The sequence below is a fragment of the Natator depressus genome, chromosome 1 (assembly GCF_965152275.1).
Source record: "Natator depressus isolate rNatDep1 chromosome 1, rNatDep2.hap1, whole genome shotgun sequence".
NCBI classification, from domain to species: Eukaryota; Metazoa; Chordata; order Testudines; family Cheloniidae; genus Natator; species Natator depressus.
This window is the reverse complement of record NC_134234.1, coordinates 182,488,138-182,505,212: the sequence shown is the minus strand read 5'-3', so window position 1 is coordinate 182,505,212 and position 17,075 is coordinate 182,488,138. Positions and strand designations below refer to the sequence as shown.

At 47.8% G+C, this 17,075-nt stretch overlaps 1 protein-coding gene across 1 annotated transcript in view; it reads right to left on the bottom strand.

Moving 5' to 3' along the window:
• HTR1F (5-hydroxytryptamine receptor 1F) overlaps positions 1-17,075 on the bottom strand; it is a 205,121-nt gene that overhangs the window by 24,627 nt on the left and 163,419 nt on the right. The window contains exon 3 of the mRNA XM_074971777.1: positions 102-263. The gene's annotated coding sequence lies outside the window, so the exon portion shown is untranslated. The remainder of the gene's footprint in view (positions 1-101; positions 264-17,075) is intronic.

Genomic DNA, 17,075 nt, shown 5'->3' with positions numbered 1-17,075 from the left:
ACACACTGTAAAAAGTGTTCCTTTTCAGACAGCTCTTTAAATGCTCACTTTCAGCCAACAGAAAAAGAACCGAGGCAGTCACAGATGGCTAGTGAACTCACCTTCATGTTTTACTGAAGCTGTGGTACTATGGAGTGATGTAACCCTGGCTGTCTTTTCATGACAGTCTTTTCTTAGTCTCCTCAGACATGTACCTCTCCGGAGTGGCGGAGTGCCTGCTGGGGTAATTTTCAGGGATTAGTGACGGCTCCATGTTTCTCCATCTGTAACAAAAGAGCATCTTCAAGCAAGAATGTGATAACTGTGTACAATAAGCATTCTCAAACTGTTTGGTGTTTTAGCCTGGATGGGCTCTTATGAGAGAGAGTGCCTCAGGGACACTGCCCCTCACATTTGTGATAGTCTGACTCATCTCCCCTCCCACCGCAGTGGCAACGACAGCAATTGCTTACAGGGAATAATAATACTGGGAAAGTTATTTATGCATGCCTGACTGTTTCTTTTTTGGGGGAAAAAAATTAGTCACGCTGTGTTTGCTCTTCGTTTCATCTCCCTGTGCCATCTGTTCTAAGCCTGCGGAGAAAAAACAAGGAGGAGAGCCAGGTCCTGTTAACCAACCAGCCCTCCATGGAAATTCAACAAGTATTCCATGGATCACTGTTTGTGAAACTTGGATCTATGTAAACCACCTGATTTACTTTACCCTGTGTAGGAGGCTGCCCCTCACAATTCTCAACTGAACTGGAACAGGGATGGTTGAAGAGTGGACATACCATAAAACATCTTGATTTATGTTGTGAACCCTAGGGGGTCATGAAAGGCACTATCAGCTAAAGCAAAGACACTTTTTCTTCCCACTCCCAACCTTATCCTTCATGTCTAAGTATCCTCTGTCAACCTTTTGAACACACACACACACACAACTTCAACAGGTTTAGGATTGGTGCTACTGTACAAGAGTAAAAAAAAATATGTAAGGCGGTTGGGAACACTTGACTTCGAATAAGGGGTCCCCAACCTGCGAAGGTGATGGTAAGGAAAGATGATCCTTTTTAGTTAAATATGTTGGTGGAACATCTACTTTGACTTTTATAAAACATGTGCACTCACTGCCTAAGCCTCTAGCAAATGTACATTAATAATTCACGGCAGCATGTCAAATGTGACCGGCTAACACTTAACTGAACACAGGAGTCTTGGCTCCTTAAAACGTGTTTCTCGGTCTGATCTATAAAAATTTGGGCAGTTTAAATCATTCAAGTGGCAACAAATGAGCTCTATTTACACAACACATGGCATAGCCAAAGATCCATATATTTCAGTCTACAGAATTAGAAAGCTGCACTTTCAGAATATTGACTGGCCCTCCAGAAAGATTCTATTTGCTCACCAAGATACCTTTGAGATAAAGCTGCTCTCATAAGTATTCTATTGGGGTCATAAGCATGCCAGTATTCAACTGTTCTGTGCAAAACAGGAGAACATTAAGCAGTGTATGGTTAACCCTGGAAAACGCCAAAGTTAAAATTTGTATGTACAATCCCCACTTTGCTCCCTTTATAGACAATCATAATCCATAAGCATCAGTGATGAGCTGCCAAAATCTTAACGGGTTCTCTCCTCACCCCACGAGGGGGTCGTTGCCCATCCCCTCCCACCCGGAGCCCTGTCCCCTGAACCGGGCAGGAGGGTATTGTGGGCCACCGTAGTGGGTGCCCACCCCACCCCTAAGAGCCAGAGGCACCCGCCGGGGGGCGAGGTGGGGAGTCCCGGAGGTGCTTACCTGGGGCAGCTCCCAGGAAGCATCTGGCAGGTCCCTCTGGCTCCTGGGAGCAGTCGCTCCCACACTGATCACATCAAAAGTGACACCTTAGGCGCCGACTCCCTGGGTGCTCCAAGACTGGAGCACCCACTGGCAGCTCCTCAGCCCGCGCCCAGCCCCATATCACCTCACCTCTGCTGAATGCACTGCCCCACTCTGCTCCCCCACCCCCCAACCGCGGCTTCCCGCGAATCAGCTGTTCCGGCAGGAAGCCTGGGAGGGCTGAGAAGCAGGCGGCGGCTTCACACTCAGGCCGAGGGTGGCGGAGGTGAGCGGGGGCGGGGAGCGGTTCCCCTGCGCTCTCCCCCCCGCCCACGGGTTAACTGCTGCGGCACGGGTGGCCCTCCTCGCGCTCCCCTCCACCTCCTGGGCCTGAGCAGGAAGCCGCAGCCTGCCCCAGCTGATTCGCGGGAAGCCTGGTGGGCGCAGAGAAGCAGAGCGGGGCGGCTCGTTCAGGGGAGGAGGCAGAGGCGGAGCGGAGGTGAACTGGAGCCAGGGGGTGGGGCGGGGAGCTGCTGGTGGGTGCTCTTCACCCACCAAATTTTCCCATTGGGTGCTCCAGGGCAGTGCCTAAGGCGCCACTTTTGGCTGGTTAAATTTAGAAGCCCTTTTAGAACCGGTTGTCCCTCACAGAACAACTGGTTCTAAAAGGGCTTCCAAATTTAACAACTGGTTCTAGCGAACCGGCTCCAGCTCAAAGATTACATAACGCTTCTCAAATCGTATCACACAAGTGTGTCATCTTGTAGTTTTGTCCCTTTTTATTTACTCTAACTTCATCATTGTCTAATATCGCTAATATTATTGACTTGGACTTTTTATATGGTGGTAAGCTTTCCTCTCTCGCGATGGTGTCCATTTTACAGGTTCTGTAAGCATTCATGTGAGACAGACAGGGATATGGTGATTTCAAAATGTGAACTTGCCCAAGGGCAGCTTGTTGTATTGCATTCTAGACAGTTGCCCTGCCTGGGAAAGCTGTTTGATGCCTCGCAGAAGTCCCATCAGTGAGAGCAATCTGGAGCTATAGCCTTTGAATGAGACTCACCGATAGAACTGGCTGTGAAAAATGTTGAGGTTTTGGAAAAGTCCCACCCTACCTGAGATGAAAAGCCAAAACATTCACCTTTTTGTGTGGAAGTCAAATTCCAAAATTTTGTTTCAGAAAGGATGACATGTTTTGACACTGGGAATGTTTCCCAAATGAAATATGCTTCCCACGCTCCCTGGGCTCCCGAAAGCCTGTGCTGCCAGGGAAGCAGCTGGGTGAGTTGGCCAAAAAACAGGCAGGTTTCTGTCAAAAGTTTAGTCAAAAATCACCACAAACCTGTAGAGCATTTAGATTTCAGCAAATTGGCATTTTCTAACCAAGAGGGAGTGTCTGTTAAGAAATTCTTCTGCTACACCTGTGTTCCTTGTCTTTCTGCCATGTTACCCCGAAGGAGTTAAACTAGTAACCGTGGGGCCACAGCCTAGGTGCAACTTTGGAGAAGTTGTGCATAAGTAACCAAGAGCGGGATTGGGGGAAGGCTCGGGAGGTCTTCCACTGACAGTCTAACCCACCTTTATGGTGTATCCCATGTCCCCGGGAAGGGAGTTAAACAAGTGATCTGAGCCTGGGAATGTGCCTTAGAGGGACAGTCCTAAAAACAGTGACTAGACTCTGTCTAGACCCCATATTAGGGTTTGCTTCCTGGAAAGCAATTATTTGCTGCTCCCATTTGCTTTTTTGGTAGATTAAGGTCTAGCCTACGCTAGAAACTTGCCAGTATAATGGTGTCTGTTAGGGGTGTGATTGATTGAATTTACGACATTTCTATATTGGCAAAAGCCCGAGTGCAGAGACCGTTACACTGACATAAAGGTGCTTTTGCTGACATAGCTTATTTGTCTCTGGAAACAGGTGGGAAATGCCACAGTTAGAATGGGTAACACATTCTAATTCATGGAAATATATTTTGTACAAAAGTTTGCTTTTAAGAGGAGTAATACCAGCAGGAAATGGTATCTGAATGTAGACCAAAGAAACAGGTAAGAATTATTTTCTACAGGAACTTTTCTGTATTAGTCTCACTTCTGGGTATGTCAGGCCTTCTGTTGGAGACACTTTGATTATTAAATCAGGCCTTTTAAGCTTCTAGTGCTTGGTGAACTCATTTTCATTTCTGATAGGAAAATAACAGACTGTCACACAAAGCCTTTTCCTTTGCATAATTTTCTAACATACTTGTGACACATGGCATAGATGACAGTGAAAGACTTAAAATTTAAGCTGATGATTCAGAATTAATAATGAGAAACAACTTTATTATTGTCTCGGGGATTCAAAACAGGTTGCTGATTGTCTAACACCATTTGCACAACTTTAAATGGCACACACACAAACCAGGAAACCTGTGCTTCATTAGAACTGCTAAAATCTCCAATCATATTGTAGCCATAGGATAAAACTACCTCTAGAAGTGTATTGCAAGTTTTTATACTTTTTTTTTTTTTTTTTACTTCAGAAACCTTACTAGTGTGATCTTTTAGAAGATATTCAGAAGAGTGCCAATAATGCTGCAATAGCAAAGCCTTTAAATACCTCAAGACAAGAAAGCTTAAATTCTGCTTTATGTTTGGACTGTCAAGGATGCCTGTAGACTGCTTCCCCACACCCTTTTAAGCTGCCTAAGTAGAAAATTCTTGGGTAGTCTGAGACTGTTATCTTTAGATCTAATGAAGACTTTCAAAGCCTGTTGCATAAGAAAATTCTAATGAAAAGGAATGATAATTTCACAAGCTTTGTTTTTTCTGGACATTAGAAGCTAAAAAGAACGGACATTTTCTATACTGCACAATATTTCTTTAAAATGCTTCACTTTGGTGCAAGACAGCACACAAATTTCACAGCTGGGTTTGTTGAAAATGTTTAAGTGAATCAGAAAGCGAAGAAAAAAAAATACCAGAGATAAAGCAGACCCCACTACAAAATGAGGGAGCCAAAAATCAGTAAGTCCAAGATGGCTAAACAACTGACTAGCTCCTTTATGATCAGCCTTTAACAATATAAGGAAAAGAGGATTGAACATTTTGAAGTAACAAAGAGTTTGTCAACATGCAGAAGCTGCTGATTACAGAATAAAAAGATGAGGAGATGCTTGGGAAAACTGATGATTTGTAGTAAGACTTGTTTTGGGTATTACAGTAGTACCCACTGGCCTCTGTAAGGATCAGGGCCCCATTGTGCTTGGCACTGTAAGGCCATGTCTACACCACAGACTTTGGTTGCTGCAAGTTAAGTCCGCATAAAGTTGCTGCAGTTAGTATATTGCTTGTGCACACTTGGCTCTTTGTGTTGGCAGTGTGTGTGCTCACTAGGACTGCTTGTGCCAGTGCACCATGGGTAGGTATCCCAGTGTGCAACCTGCCAGTGCAGTGTGGTTTGGGAAGTTTTGGCAATGCATGGTGGGACAGAAGCAAGTCATGCAGGGGTGACTGGGAACAAGGGGTCAACTTCCCAGCATGCAATTGTCTCCATCCCATAATGTCCTCAATAAGTTTGGTGCCTTTGTTAAATATCTCATTAACCTGCATGGCCTTCCTTGCCATCCACCATCTCTGACAGAAGCCTGGAGCCTGCACAGCTCTGCATGATTGTTTATAAGTGTTGCAAGCACAGGGTGTGTGATCCTCTGGAGTTTGCAGAGCCGTAAGGAGAACCTCATCAGTGTAGAGCATAACAGTTTCTTGGAGGACAGATTGCTCTGGGACACAGCAAGAATCAATTCAAAGTCACTGGTGGCATTCTCAGAGCAGCTGCAGATGGTGGAGTGCTGCTTCCAGGCCTCAGAAACGTGGAGTAACTGGTGGGGTTACATCATAACACAGGCCTGGAATGATGAGCAGTGGCTGCAGAACTTATGAATGCTCAGGGACAGGAGAATGAGAGCTGCACTGACAATGGAGATGCGACTGGAGATCGTACTGTGGAAGCCTCCACTGTGGGAGCCGTTGTCAGGCAATAAATAGTTTCCTGCTATGCAAGATAGTGATTCTTGGCAATGTGCAGGACACAGGATGGTTTTGCAGCTCTGGGGTTCCTGAACTGTGGTGGAGCAACAGACAACCCATACGTCCCTATTTTGGCACCAAACCACCTTGCCACAAGCGTACGTCAGAAGAAAGGGCTACTTTTGTATGCTTATTCAAGCACTGGTGGATTACCAGGGATGTTTCATTGCTGGCTGGTCAGGGAAGGGGCATGAAGCTTGCATCTCTAAAGAATACAGAAAGCTACAATCAGGGACTTCCTTTCCCCATGGGTGGATTACCATTGGCAATGTTGAAATGCCCAAAGTGATCCTGGGGACCCAGAATACCCCTTGCTCGTGAAGCCCTATGTCAGCCACCTTGACAGCACCAAGGAAAGATTCAGCTATAGAAGAACCTCAGAGATACGAACATCAGAGTTATGGACTGACTGGTCAACCGGACACCATAGGGAACTGGAAGTAACCAATCGGGCAGCAGCAGAGATTTCCCCCCCGCCCCAAATACTATACTGTGCCTGTATTCCACCTTAAAGGTAGGCACATCTGGGCTGCCTGTCCTCATCCCCATCCCTTACTGCCCCCTGCACGGAGCAGCCACTTACAGGTAAGAGGTGGTGAACGCTGTTTTCCCCTCTCCCTGCATCCAATGCAATGTGGAAGAGTGGCAAGGGGTGTGAAGGGAGGTGCTGTAATGGAGTTCTCCATGGACTGCGAAAGAGAGGTGAACCTGTGATTGTTGAACACGTAGGGCCACAAGAATCTGCAGCATCTGTGATTCCAAATTATGTCCTGGTGCATCTCCCTCTCCTTCTGCTGAGACTCTGGGGCCTTTCTCCAGTCTACCTCTTCAAACTGTCTGCAATATTCACCCTCCAAGCCCTTTGCGCACTGTCTTACAGGATCTCACTGAACAAGTCACCCCTCCTCCTTTTCTTTCTCCTCTTTATCTGGCTCGGACATTCCATAGCTGTGGAGAGGGGAACTCCCTCAACGCTGCAATGGCAGCAGCTGCAGCTAAAACACCTACAGGTACCATTGTCAGTACTGTCACAACAGAAGTCAAAAGTTAAGATTCAGAACTTCCTTCCCTTGCTCCCCAGAAGTTTTACACAAGGCATGCTTATTGACACTTCTGCTTTGGAGTGCTTGTGCCCAGTGCCACTCAGAGCACCAGCCCCGCTGAGTATGGCCTCCTAGCAGTGAGGAAAATGAGGGAATTGCTCAATTGCATGAAACTATGAGTATAGGGTGCTGGCAATGAATACTGGCACCATTTCCCACAGCCCGGGATGATTCCAGCTGCTCGCTCACTCCAGAGGGTAACAAAAGCAAAGAAAGCACGATTGCTGCTAGTGCCCTGAAGCCACCCAGGCCCATATGGTGCATGCCTGTGTTCCTTCCCCTGCACTGGGACTAACTGCATTGGGGTGGAGTCTCAAACAGGTCAAGTGAGCTGTAGCTCACGAAAGCTTATGCTCAAATAAATTGGTTAGTCTCTAAGGTGCCACTAGTACTCCTTTCCTTTTTGCGAATACAGACTAACATGGCTGCTACTCTGAAACAGGTCCTGGCTCACAACACAGCTGAGGTCACAATTGTGAGCAGAGCAGTCAGCATCGGGTATTGTGGTACAGCTGCTGGAGGACTATGAGGGTTAACATCGTAATGTAGCGTCTACTCTTGCACTGTGTTGACCTCCGTACACATAGACTGTGGCTCAATGCCACTTGGGAAGGTGGTGGTACTGTGTTGCTGTAATGGGGCATATACGTTGGCAGGAGAGACATTTAAGTGTAGACACGTGCCCCAACTAGGTTGACACAAAGTGGCTTAAGTCAACCTACCTTTGTAGTGCAGACCAGGCCTAAGAAACACCTAGTCCCTGCTCCTAAGATCTAACAATCTAATTTGCATGTCAGTTCCTAGGGAAGTTAGCAACTGCAGTCATTCAACCATGGCTGCTTTTTAAGAAAACAAAACAAAAACGAACAAGCAAAAAAAAGCCCCCAAGGCATTGGAAAAGAACAAATGTGACTCCAGGTTTTTTTTTTTTTTATCTTGTAACTTCAGTCCTTGGTAAAATAATTGATTAAATGAGAGAGAGCTTGAACTTCAGAATACTGGAACCATGTATAATAGACAATATGGATGTGTCAACAAATAAAATCAACTAATGCTGCAAGGCAAAGTTGAACGCTCTTTCATTATGGAACAGCAAAATTAGTGCACAAACAATTTAATAGGCATAGCTGCAGAAAGGGGGGTGAAGTGTTGCAGGGGGAAGACACTGCCTATAAGCTGTGGTATGAGCCAATGCGCTGGAGAGGGAGCCAGGCCAGAAGCTGCTGTGGGGTGAGCTTCCACTCCAACATCACCCGGGACCTCTTGCCCCTGGGGACAGGGCCCAACACCTCTGCAGGCCTCCTGCCACACCTTAAATGGTGCTACCCATCCGCTGATAGGTCTAGTACGCCTACTAAAAGAAATTATGGTTGAAAGTGCTTCAAAGGTATTAGTCTAACAGTACCACAAAATTAAACTTCACATACATTTTGCAGCTTCAAAGAATATACAATGTTAGCAAGTCTGGAAATGAGCAATTAAGGGATCCCGCCAGTTCTACGCTGCCATATCATCCTTCTTTACTCCACCTAATTTGAGCATTGCCAACCCTAAGCATTCAGTCATGAGATTTTAAAACAAAATGTTGGGGTTCTTTTCATTTGTCCTCTGGTTTCTGAGCCTTTAATATGCACGTGGGTTGCATTTTCAAGCTTTTACCCACAACTCAACTCTCCCTGCCGCCTTCCCAGAGATTCTCCTGTGATCACCTGGCTACAGGAGCTGGGGCTTTAAGAAATTTTTTGGAAAACTTGTGATAAAATTGTTAGTTGGTAACATTGCAATTACACCACCCACCCAGCCTTAACTTCGCCCCCTTGTTTTGTTCTGTAATGGAGAGACCTTGTTGGATGCATGCTCCTGATTTGATATAATTATTACGGAATGTGTAGCAAAGAGTTAACGGAATATATTCCCTGGGTACGCCAGAGTTCTAGATGCTCTTATAGTGTGCTGTGTTGGTGGAGTGGAAAACTTGTATCAGTATAACTAATCATTTTGGTGTTTATGACCTATACTGATTACAGACATAAATCTGAAATATGTAATGTTATTCTTGAATGTTCATATTTTTAACTATACAAGCATAATTAAGTTTTATTGCAATGACTCACTTAGAATTTATAAATGTTACTATACCATACTGGAAATGGATCTCCTGCATAGAAAACAAGATCCAGGAGCTACTGGAGAGACAAGGTGAGATGCAGGACTGGATGGAAATAAGTCAGGAGTGGAGAGTAAACCCTGTATGTCACCAGCACAGAGCTGGCAGTTAAAGCCTTATGAATGGATACTGCCTTTAGAGAGTGTATGTAGAGGAAGAAAAGGAGTGAGCAAAGGACATAGCGTTGTGGGAGGACCTACTGGAATGACTAGCGTTATTGAAGAGAACCTGGAGTGAAAGAGTCCAGGTCTTCACTACCAAATTTTGCCAGCAGAGCTGTGTCACTGGGGGAGGTGGTTTAACTATAACGGCAAAAGAACTGCTTTTGCCAGTATGCACTGCAATTCTGCTACATCAGCAAAGTTATGTAGTGTAGCTAGCCCTGAGTCATGCAAAGCAAAGGAGGACAAGATTTCAAGAAGATGGGTATGAAACACAGTATCAAAGCAGATGGAAAAGGTGTGAGGTTTATGCAGACCACTTGAACACTGGGCAGGCACTGCCTGTCATAGATTGGCCACCTCTAAGTGTAAGCAGTGTCAGGATGAGCTCCACCCTGACATCTGGTGGTGAGGTGTGGCAAGTTGTGGAAAAAAAAAAAAACTTCAGGGGCTGATCTCATTTGCATAGGCACACCCACGCCGCCTAGACTGAGGCCATAGCTGCCCAAATGGTCACTTCGGCTGCTGTGGGATCCCCAGTGTCTCTGTTATTGGGGCAGGAAGAATAAATTGTTATTACCCTGATTATGGGAACTGTGCTTGGAACTGTACTTGGCCTTTTGCTATGATGGAGGGACTCACCATCAACTAAGTAGCACTCGCTAGGCAAGGGTCATGGGTTCCAAAACTGTGTGAATTGAGAGAGACTTGAGACAGGTATTAGTACCTGGTGGTGTGGGCCGGGCCCCTTTGTGAGGGCCTGAAGCACCAATTGCACCTCTGTCTCTCTCCACTGTGGAATGTCAGAGCTAATTTTGGGTCTATTAAGAGTCTTGCTACAGGTACTATGCTGCATTCACTTTGGCCTTAAGGTGCACCAGCACTAAGGCCCCCACTACTATGAGCTGAAATCACTAAGAGCTGAAATCACTGAGCACTGTGTTAAGTAGTGGGGAGCCGGAAGATCTAGAGTGCAGCGGTGTGTTTGTGAGACAGCGAGCTGAGCAGAACTGTTCGTGAGACGGCGAGCTGTGCGGAGTGGAGCCGGTCGTGGTGGAGCGGAGCTGTCTGTGAGACAGCGGTGTGTTCGTGAGACGGCGAGCTGTGCAGAGCGGAGCCATTCATGAGACAGCCAGCTGAGCAGAGCTGTTTGTGAGATGGCGAGCGGTGCAGAGCGGAGCCGGTCGTGGTGGAGCAGAGCCGTTCGTGAGACAGCGTAGCAGAGCAGAGCCCTGTGGGGCAGTCCGCTTCAGGACACGTAAGGTGCCCCTTGCCCCTTTTCCCCACACACGGGCACATTTTAGCCAGACTGGGGAGTAACACTATGCAGATGAACTTTTGAACTCTGGGGCTGGACTTTTTGGACTTTGGGTGATTTGTGGATTGCTGGACTCAAGAGACGTTTGGGTGCTGGGACTCAAGAACCCGAGGGAAAGGGGCATGCCCAAATTTGCTTGGGGTGGTTTTTTTGCTCATGGGTTGTGTTATGAATCCTGTTGGTGGTGTTTCCCCAACATAATGCCACATTGTTTCTCTCTGTTATTAAAAGGCTTTTTGCTACACTCAGACTATGTGCTTGCGAGAGGGGAAGTATTGCCTCTTGGAGGTGCCCAGCGGGGGTGGTATATATTTGTCCCAGGTCACTGGGTGGGGGCTCGAGCCGGTTTGCATTGTGTTATTGGAATGGATCCCCTAGATATTGAACCCGGCCCTTGTTGCTGCCAACTCTGATGGGCAGAAGGGTTACATTTTTGGGGGCTCGTCCGGGATGCCTGGGTCAGTACCCCTCGCAAGCACCTGTTGAGTGATCCACTACATTGGAAAACAATTTATATTTTTTTTGTTTGTGCTTATATTTTGAGGAAATTACTGTTGTATAATGGCTAATTTGTCAGGTTTGTTGGGCCCTGGCTCAGCAGCTTCTAGCTCAGAGGCTGCAGCCTTGGCTGATGATTGGACAAAAGCTCTGGGGCAAACATTGGAAAAGGTTGTGCTGTCCCATGCTGCGTCAAACTCTTGTCGTAAGTTAAGATTATTTGCTGGGGAGGAGGAGTTTGAACCCTGGTTAGAGCATACCACTGAAATGCTGCAAGAGTGGGCCGTACCAGATGCAGAAAAGCGAAGATGCCTCATAGAGAGCCTTGGCGGCCCAGCATTAGATGTGATTCGCACCCTGAAGCTCACTGACCCTGGGGTCAGTGTGAAGGACTGCCTAGAGGCCCTTGAACACAACTTTGGGAGCGTAGAGGACCCTGAAGACAGCTACTGTAAGTTCCTTAATTCCCGACAACAAAAGGGCGAGAAGGCTTCAGCCTACATACAGAGACTGGAGAGACTGCTTCAGAGAGCTGTCATGAGGGGAGCAGTGACTGCTGAGCAGATGGATCAGACCAGACTGGCTCAAATTGTAAGAGGAACTCAGTATCAGAACCCGATTCTACTTCATCTCCAGATAAGAGAACGACGGGAACATCCCCCAAGTTACTCCCAGCTGATGAAAGAGGTCAGAGAGGAGGAAGAAAGGCAGGCTGCCAGTGAATTTTGGGAAGCCCAAACATCGGATCCAGCCAGCACAACACCACTGCAAGCGGCCAGTGTACTGATGGTGAGCACCAGAGAGGAACTTGCCCAACAAATGCAGGTCCTGACGGAACAGATAGCTGAGCTGCAAAGTAGCATTGACCAAGTTAAGACTTCCAGGAATAAGAAGCCTCAAACGGTGGCAATTGAGAAGCCCGCACTTAGAGCCACCATCCAACCCAGGCGAAGGGGGAAATGTCAATTCTTCTGCTACCAATGTGGTCAGGATGGACACAGTGCTGCCAAGTGCCGTAATGAAGAAAACCCCTCCTTAGTGTATGGAAAGCTGAGGATCAGTTGGGAGAGATCCGGTAGCTGCCAGAGGGTCTGGGGACGGGGAGCCCCCAGGTCTGCAGGATTTGAAGATTCCCCCAGAAAAGACTGTCCAGCTGGGATCCCCGCAGGACTGATAGGGCCTCGAGCAGAGGTCACGGTGAGGATTGAAGGGGTGGAGTGTAAAGCAGTGCTTGACACTGGATCTCAAGTGACTATTATATTTCAGTCATTCTACCAGCAGATGCTTAGGCACCTGCCTATACAGCCACTGACTGGCCTTGGCCTGTGTGGCCTCAGCATGGATGAATACCCCTACCAAGGGTATGTCATAGTGCACCTGGAATTCCCAGAGGAGGTTGCTGGGGTAAGAGAAGAGGTAGACACAGCTGCCCTAATATGCCCTGACCCTAAAGGGACCTCTGATATGTCTGTGCTGATAGGGACCAACTCCAGTCTCTTCAAGGTACTCGCGGATTACTGCAGAAGGCGGGCTGGGGACCAGTACCTGAATACCCTGATGATCCATACGCTTTGTGCTGAAGCCTATAGGAAAATTGAGAGCGCTAAAAGGGAGACATCTGAGCTACCGCTTGGGGCACTGAAGTATGCGGGCATGACCCCCTTAGTAGTGCCTGCAAGGACGGAGCAAGAAGTGCTTGTCATGAGTACCTGTCTGAAAGGCAGTAAACGGACGTTAGCAATGATAGAGCAGCCGATGGGAGGAGAGCTCCCTGAAGGAGTGCTGGTCCCCAGTGGAGTCATAACTCTACCCGTTGAAGCCCAGGAAAGGGTGACTATACTGATTGCTAATGAAACGAGTCGTGATGTTGTTGTGAAGCAAGGACAAAAGATAGCAGACCTCTTTGAGCCTGAGTCGATTGTAAAACCCCAGTGTGAAACTCAAGTTCCCACAATAGACCCAGCAAAGTTTGACTTTGGAGATTCACCAGTGTCCGAGGACTGGAAAGATCGCCTGAGGAAGAAACTTTGTGAAAGATCCAAGGTGTTCTCACTGCATGAGTGGGATGTGGGATGTGCAAAAGGAGTAGAGCACAATATCAGACTCCATGACTCTCGACCTTTCAGGGAGAGATCTAGGAAGATTGCTCTCTCTGAGATGGAAGATGTGCGACATCATCTTCAGGAGCTGGCTGCGAATGGCATCATTACAGAGTCCCGCAGCCCATACGCCTCACCCATTGTGGTAGTCCGTAAAAAGAATGGGAAAATTCGGATGTGTATTGACTACCGCACCCTAAACAGCCGTACTGTGGTCGACCAGTACACTATGCCTCGAGTGCAAGATGCCTTAGACTGTTTGTTGGGAAGCCAGTGGTTCTCTGTGTTGGATCTTCGAAGTGGATACTACCAGATCCCTCTGGGAGAAGAAGATAAGGAGAAGACAGCCTTCATCTGCCCATTAGGGTTTTATCAGTTCGAACGCATGCCCCAAGGGATTTCTGGAGCACCTGCCACCTTTCAACGTCTCATGGAGAAAGTTGTGGGAGACATGAATTTACTGCAAGTGTTAGTTTATTTGGATGACCTGATTGTGTTTGGAAGAACCTTAGAGGAGCATGAAGAAAGACTTCTTAAAGTGCTTGATAGGTTGGAGGATTATGGTCTGAAGCTTTCAATTGACAAATGCCAGTTCTGCAGAACCTCAGTGAAGTATGTGGGTCACATCGTGTCCCAAGAGGGTGTGAGTACTGATCCTGATAAAATAGAAGCACTCACTACATGGCCACGTCCAAGTAACTACAGAGAACTCAAGACCTTTCTCGGATTTAGTGGCTACTACCGCAGATTTGTGAAAAACTATGCTACGATTGTAAAGCCTCTGAACGATCTCACCAGGGGACATCAGTCCAGCAAGAACAAATCTAAGTCCAAGAATAAGGGGAGGTCTCCAAAGCCCCCTGTGCAGAGACACTATGGCCCATTTGAACCATTTGGGCCACGGTGGGATGAGAGATGTGAAAGGGCTTTTCGAGAAATCATTACTTGCCTAACTCATGCTCCAGTCCTAGTTTTTGCTGACCCAAGCAAACCCTTTATCCTGCATACTGATGCCAGTTTGGAAGGTCTGGGAGCAGTCCTGTACCAGGAAGTGGAAGGCAAACGTAAACCTGTAGCCTTTGCCAGCCGAGGATTGTCTGATAGTGAAACTCGCTATCCCACCCACAAGCTGGAATTTTTGGCCCTGAAATGGGCCATCACTGAGAAATTTCGAGACTACTTGTATGGTGCTCAGTTCCAGGTGTGGACAGACAACAATCCACTGACTTATGTGTTAACAAGTGCTAAGCTGGATGCTACAGGGCAGAGATGGGTGGCCGCCTTGGCTAGCTATGAGTTCAGCATTCAGTACCGATCAGGGAGAAGCAATGTAGATGCAGATGCATTGTCCAGGCGTCCACAGGCTCCAGAAGTTGCTGTGATACCCACAGATGGAGTGAGAGCTATTTGCAGTGTGAGTCGCCGAGAGCCAGAGGCCCGTGAGAGCCTTCAGGTATGTGTTGCAGAAGCTTTGGGCCTGCCCCCTGAATGCATGCCTTCTGCTTCAGTGAACTATATTGCATTGGACCAGTCTCCTTTGCCCATGCTCAATGCAGCTGACTGGCAAGAAGCCCAGCGGCAAGATATTGACATTCGTGATACACTACTTGCCAAAAGGGAGGGGCGAAGCCCAGCTGTGGTTGTCCCACCTAACCCGGAGGGTAAACTACTATTGAGAGAATGGACCAAACTAAAACTGATTCAGGGAGTGCTACACCGAATGACCACTGACCCTTTACAAAAACAACGAGCACAACTAGTGCTGCCAAAAAAGTACAGAGCCCTGGCCATGAGGGCTCTGCATGATGACTTTGGGCATTTAGGGATGGAGAGGACCCTGGAACTTATTCGTAGTAGGTTCTATTGGCCCCGAATGGCTGAAGATGTTCGCAGGAAATGTGAGACTTGTGCTCGATGTGTTCAAAGGAAAACTCTGCCCACGAGGGCTGCATATCTCAAGAACATCACCAGCAACAAACCTTTGGAATTGGTATGCATTGATTTCTTGTCTGTAGAGGTAGACAAGAGGAAGGTTGGGAACATTCTAGTAGTGACTGACCATTTTACACGGTATGCACAGGCATATCCCACACGTGATCAGAGGGCCACCACCGTCGCTCGAGTATTGTGGGACAAATATTTCTCAGTCTATGGATTCCCGGCTCGGATACACTCTGATCAGGGGCGGGATTTTGAGAGTCACCTTCTGAAGGAGGTGCTGAAGATAGCAGGAATCAAAAAGTCTAGGACAACGCCTTATCACCCCCAAGGTGATCCTCAGCCAGAGAGGTTCAACCGAACCCTATTAGATATGTTGGGAACTTTGCGACCAGAGCAGAAGGCAACCTGGAGCCAGCATGTCGCATTTCTGGTGCATGCCTACAATGCCACCAAGAACGATGCTACGGGAGTCACCCCATATCTCTTGATGTTTGGGCGAGAACCAAGATTACCCATAGACTTGTGCTTTGGTGTATCAGAGGATGGAGATAGCTATGAAACTCACCAGCAATATGTATCCCGACTAAGGGAAAAGCTGCGGGATGCTTATCGCTTAGCTACCGCTGCGGCTCGGAAGAACGCAGACCGCAACAAACATCGATATGATGCTAGAGTGCGTTCGCAGGAGCTCCAGCCGGGGGACAGAGTCCTGCTGCGAAATTTGGGTATTGCTGGCAAACACAAGATAGCTGACAGATGGAAGGCAATACCTTACCTGGTGATGGAAAAGCTGGGAGATCTGCCGGTCTACAAGATCAAACCTGAAGACGGCCCAGGGCAAATAAAGACGGTGCATAGAAACCTTTTGCTCCCTGTGGGGGAATTGGTAAGCATCCCTTATGAGACGGGCCACAACAGGGCAGACGGGCAGAACAGAGGTGCTAGACCAAAGCCGCCATCCAACACAGACAGCGGGCCCCCTGCAGCTAACTTACCCCTATTCTGCACATCTGAGAGTGAGTCTGAGGAGGAAGACACAACCCTGGTGTATCCTGGGATGGAGACAAGATTTCAGACTCGATCAGCTGAACTAAACGAGAGTTTTCCCTCTTCCGCCCTAAACCCCATGGCGGAATTATTTAGGCCCCTTTCTGACACCCCGGTGCCGCTGATGAGACCCCCCTGTGATGAGACACACAGGTTATTGGACAATGGAGACACACAGGTAGAGGATGCCCTGGGCACCTTGGACCCTCCAGCGTTAGAACTAGGAGTGCAGGGGCCTACGCCAGTAGCCAAGGGACCCTCCAGGGAAGCCTCTCCATCCGTCACTCAAGAGGATGTTCCCCCTACCTCGGCAACAGAGATTCTCAATAGACGAGACAGGGTGATAAGACCAGTGAAACGGTTAACTTATGATGCACCTGGGGTGACTAGTGAGGAGCCAATACATTTAGCACACAGGCTTGTGGAAGCTAAAGTGGGCTTCCTGAGGCCCTTTGGAGGAAACCAATGAGTTGGTATAAAGGGCGTGTGATTTGTCGGGACGACAAATTCTCGGCTGGGGGGAGGATGTAAGCAGTGTCAGGATGAGCTCCACCCTGACATCTGGTGGTGAGGTGTGGCAAGTTGTGGAAAAAAAAAAAAACTTCAGGGGCTGATCTCATTTGCATAGGCACACCCACGCCGCCTAGACTGAGGCCATAGCTGCCCAAATGGTCACTTCGGCTGCTGTGGGATCCCCAGTGTCTCTGTTATTGGGGCAGGAAGAATAAATTGTTATTACCCTGATTATGGGAACTGTGCTTGGAACTGTACTTGGCCTTTTGCTATGATGGAGGGACTCACCATCAACTAAGTAGCACTCGCTAGGCAAGGGTCATGGGTTCCAAAACTGTGTGAATTGAGAGAGA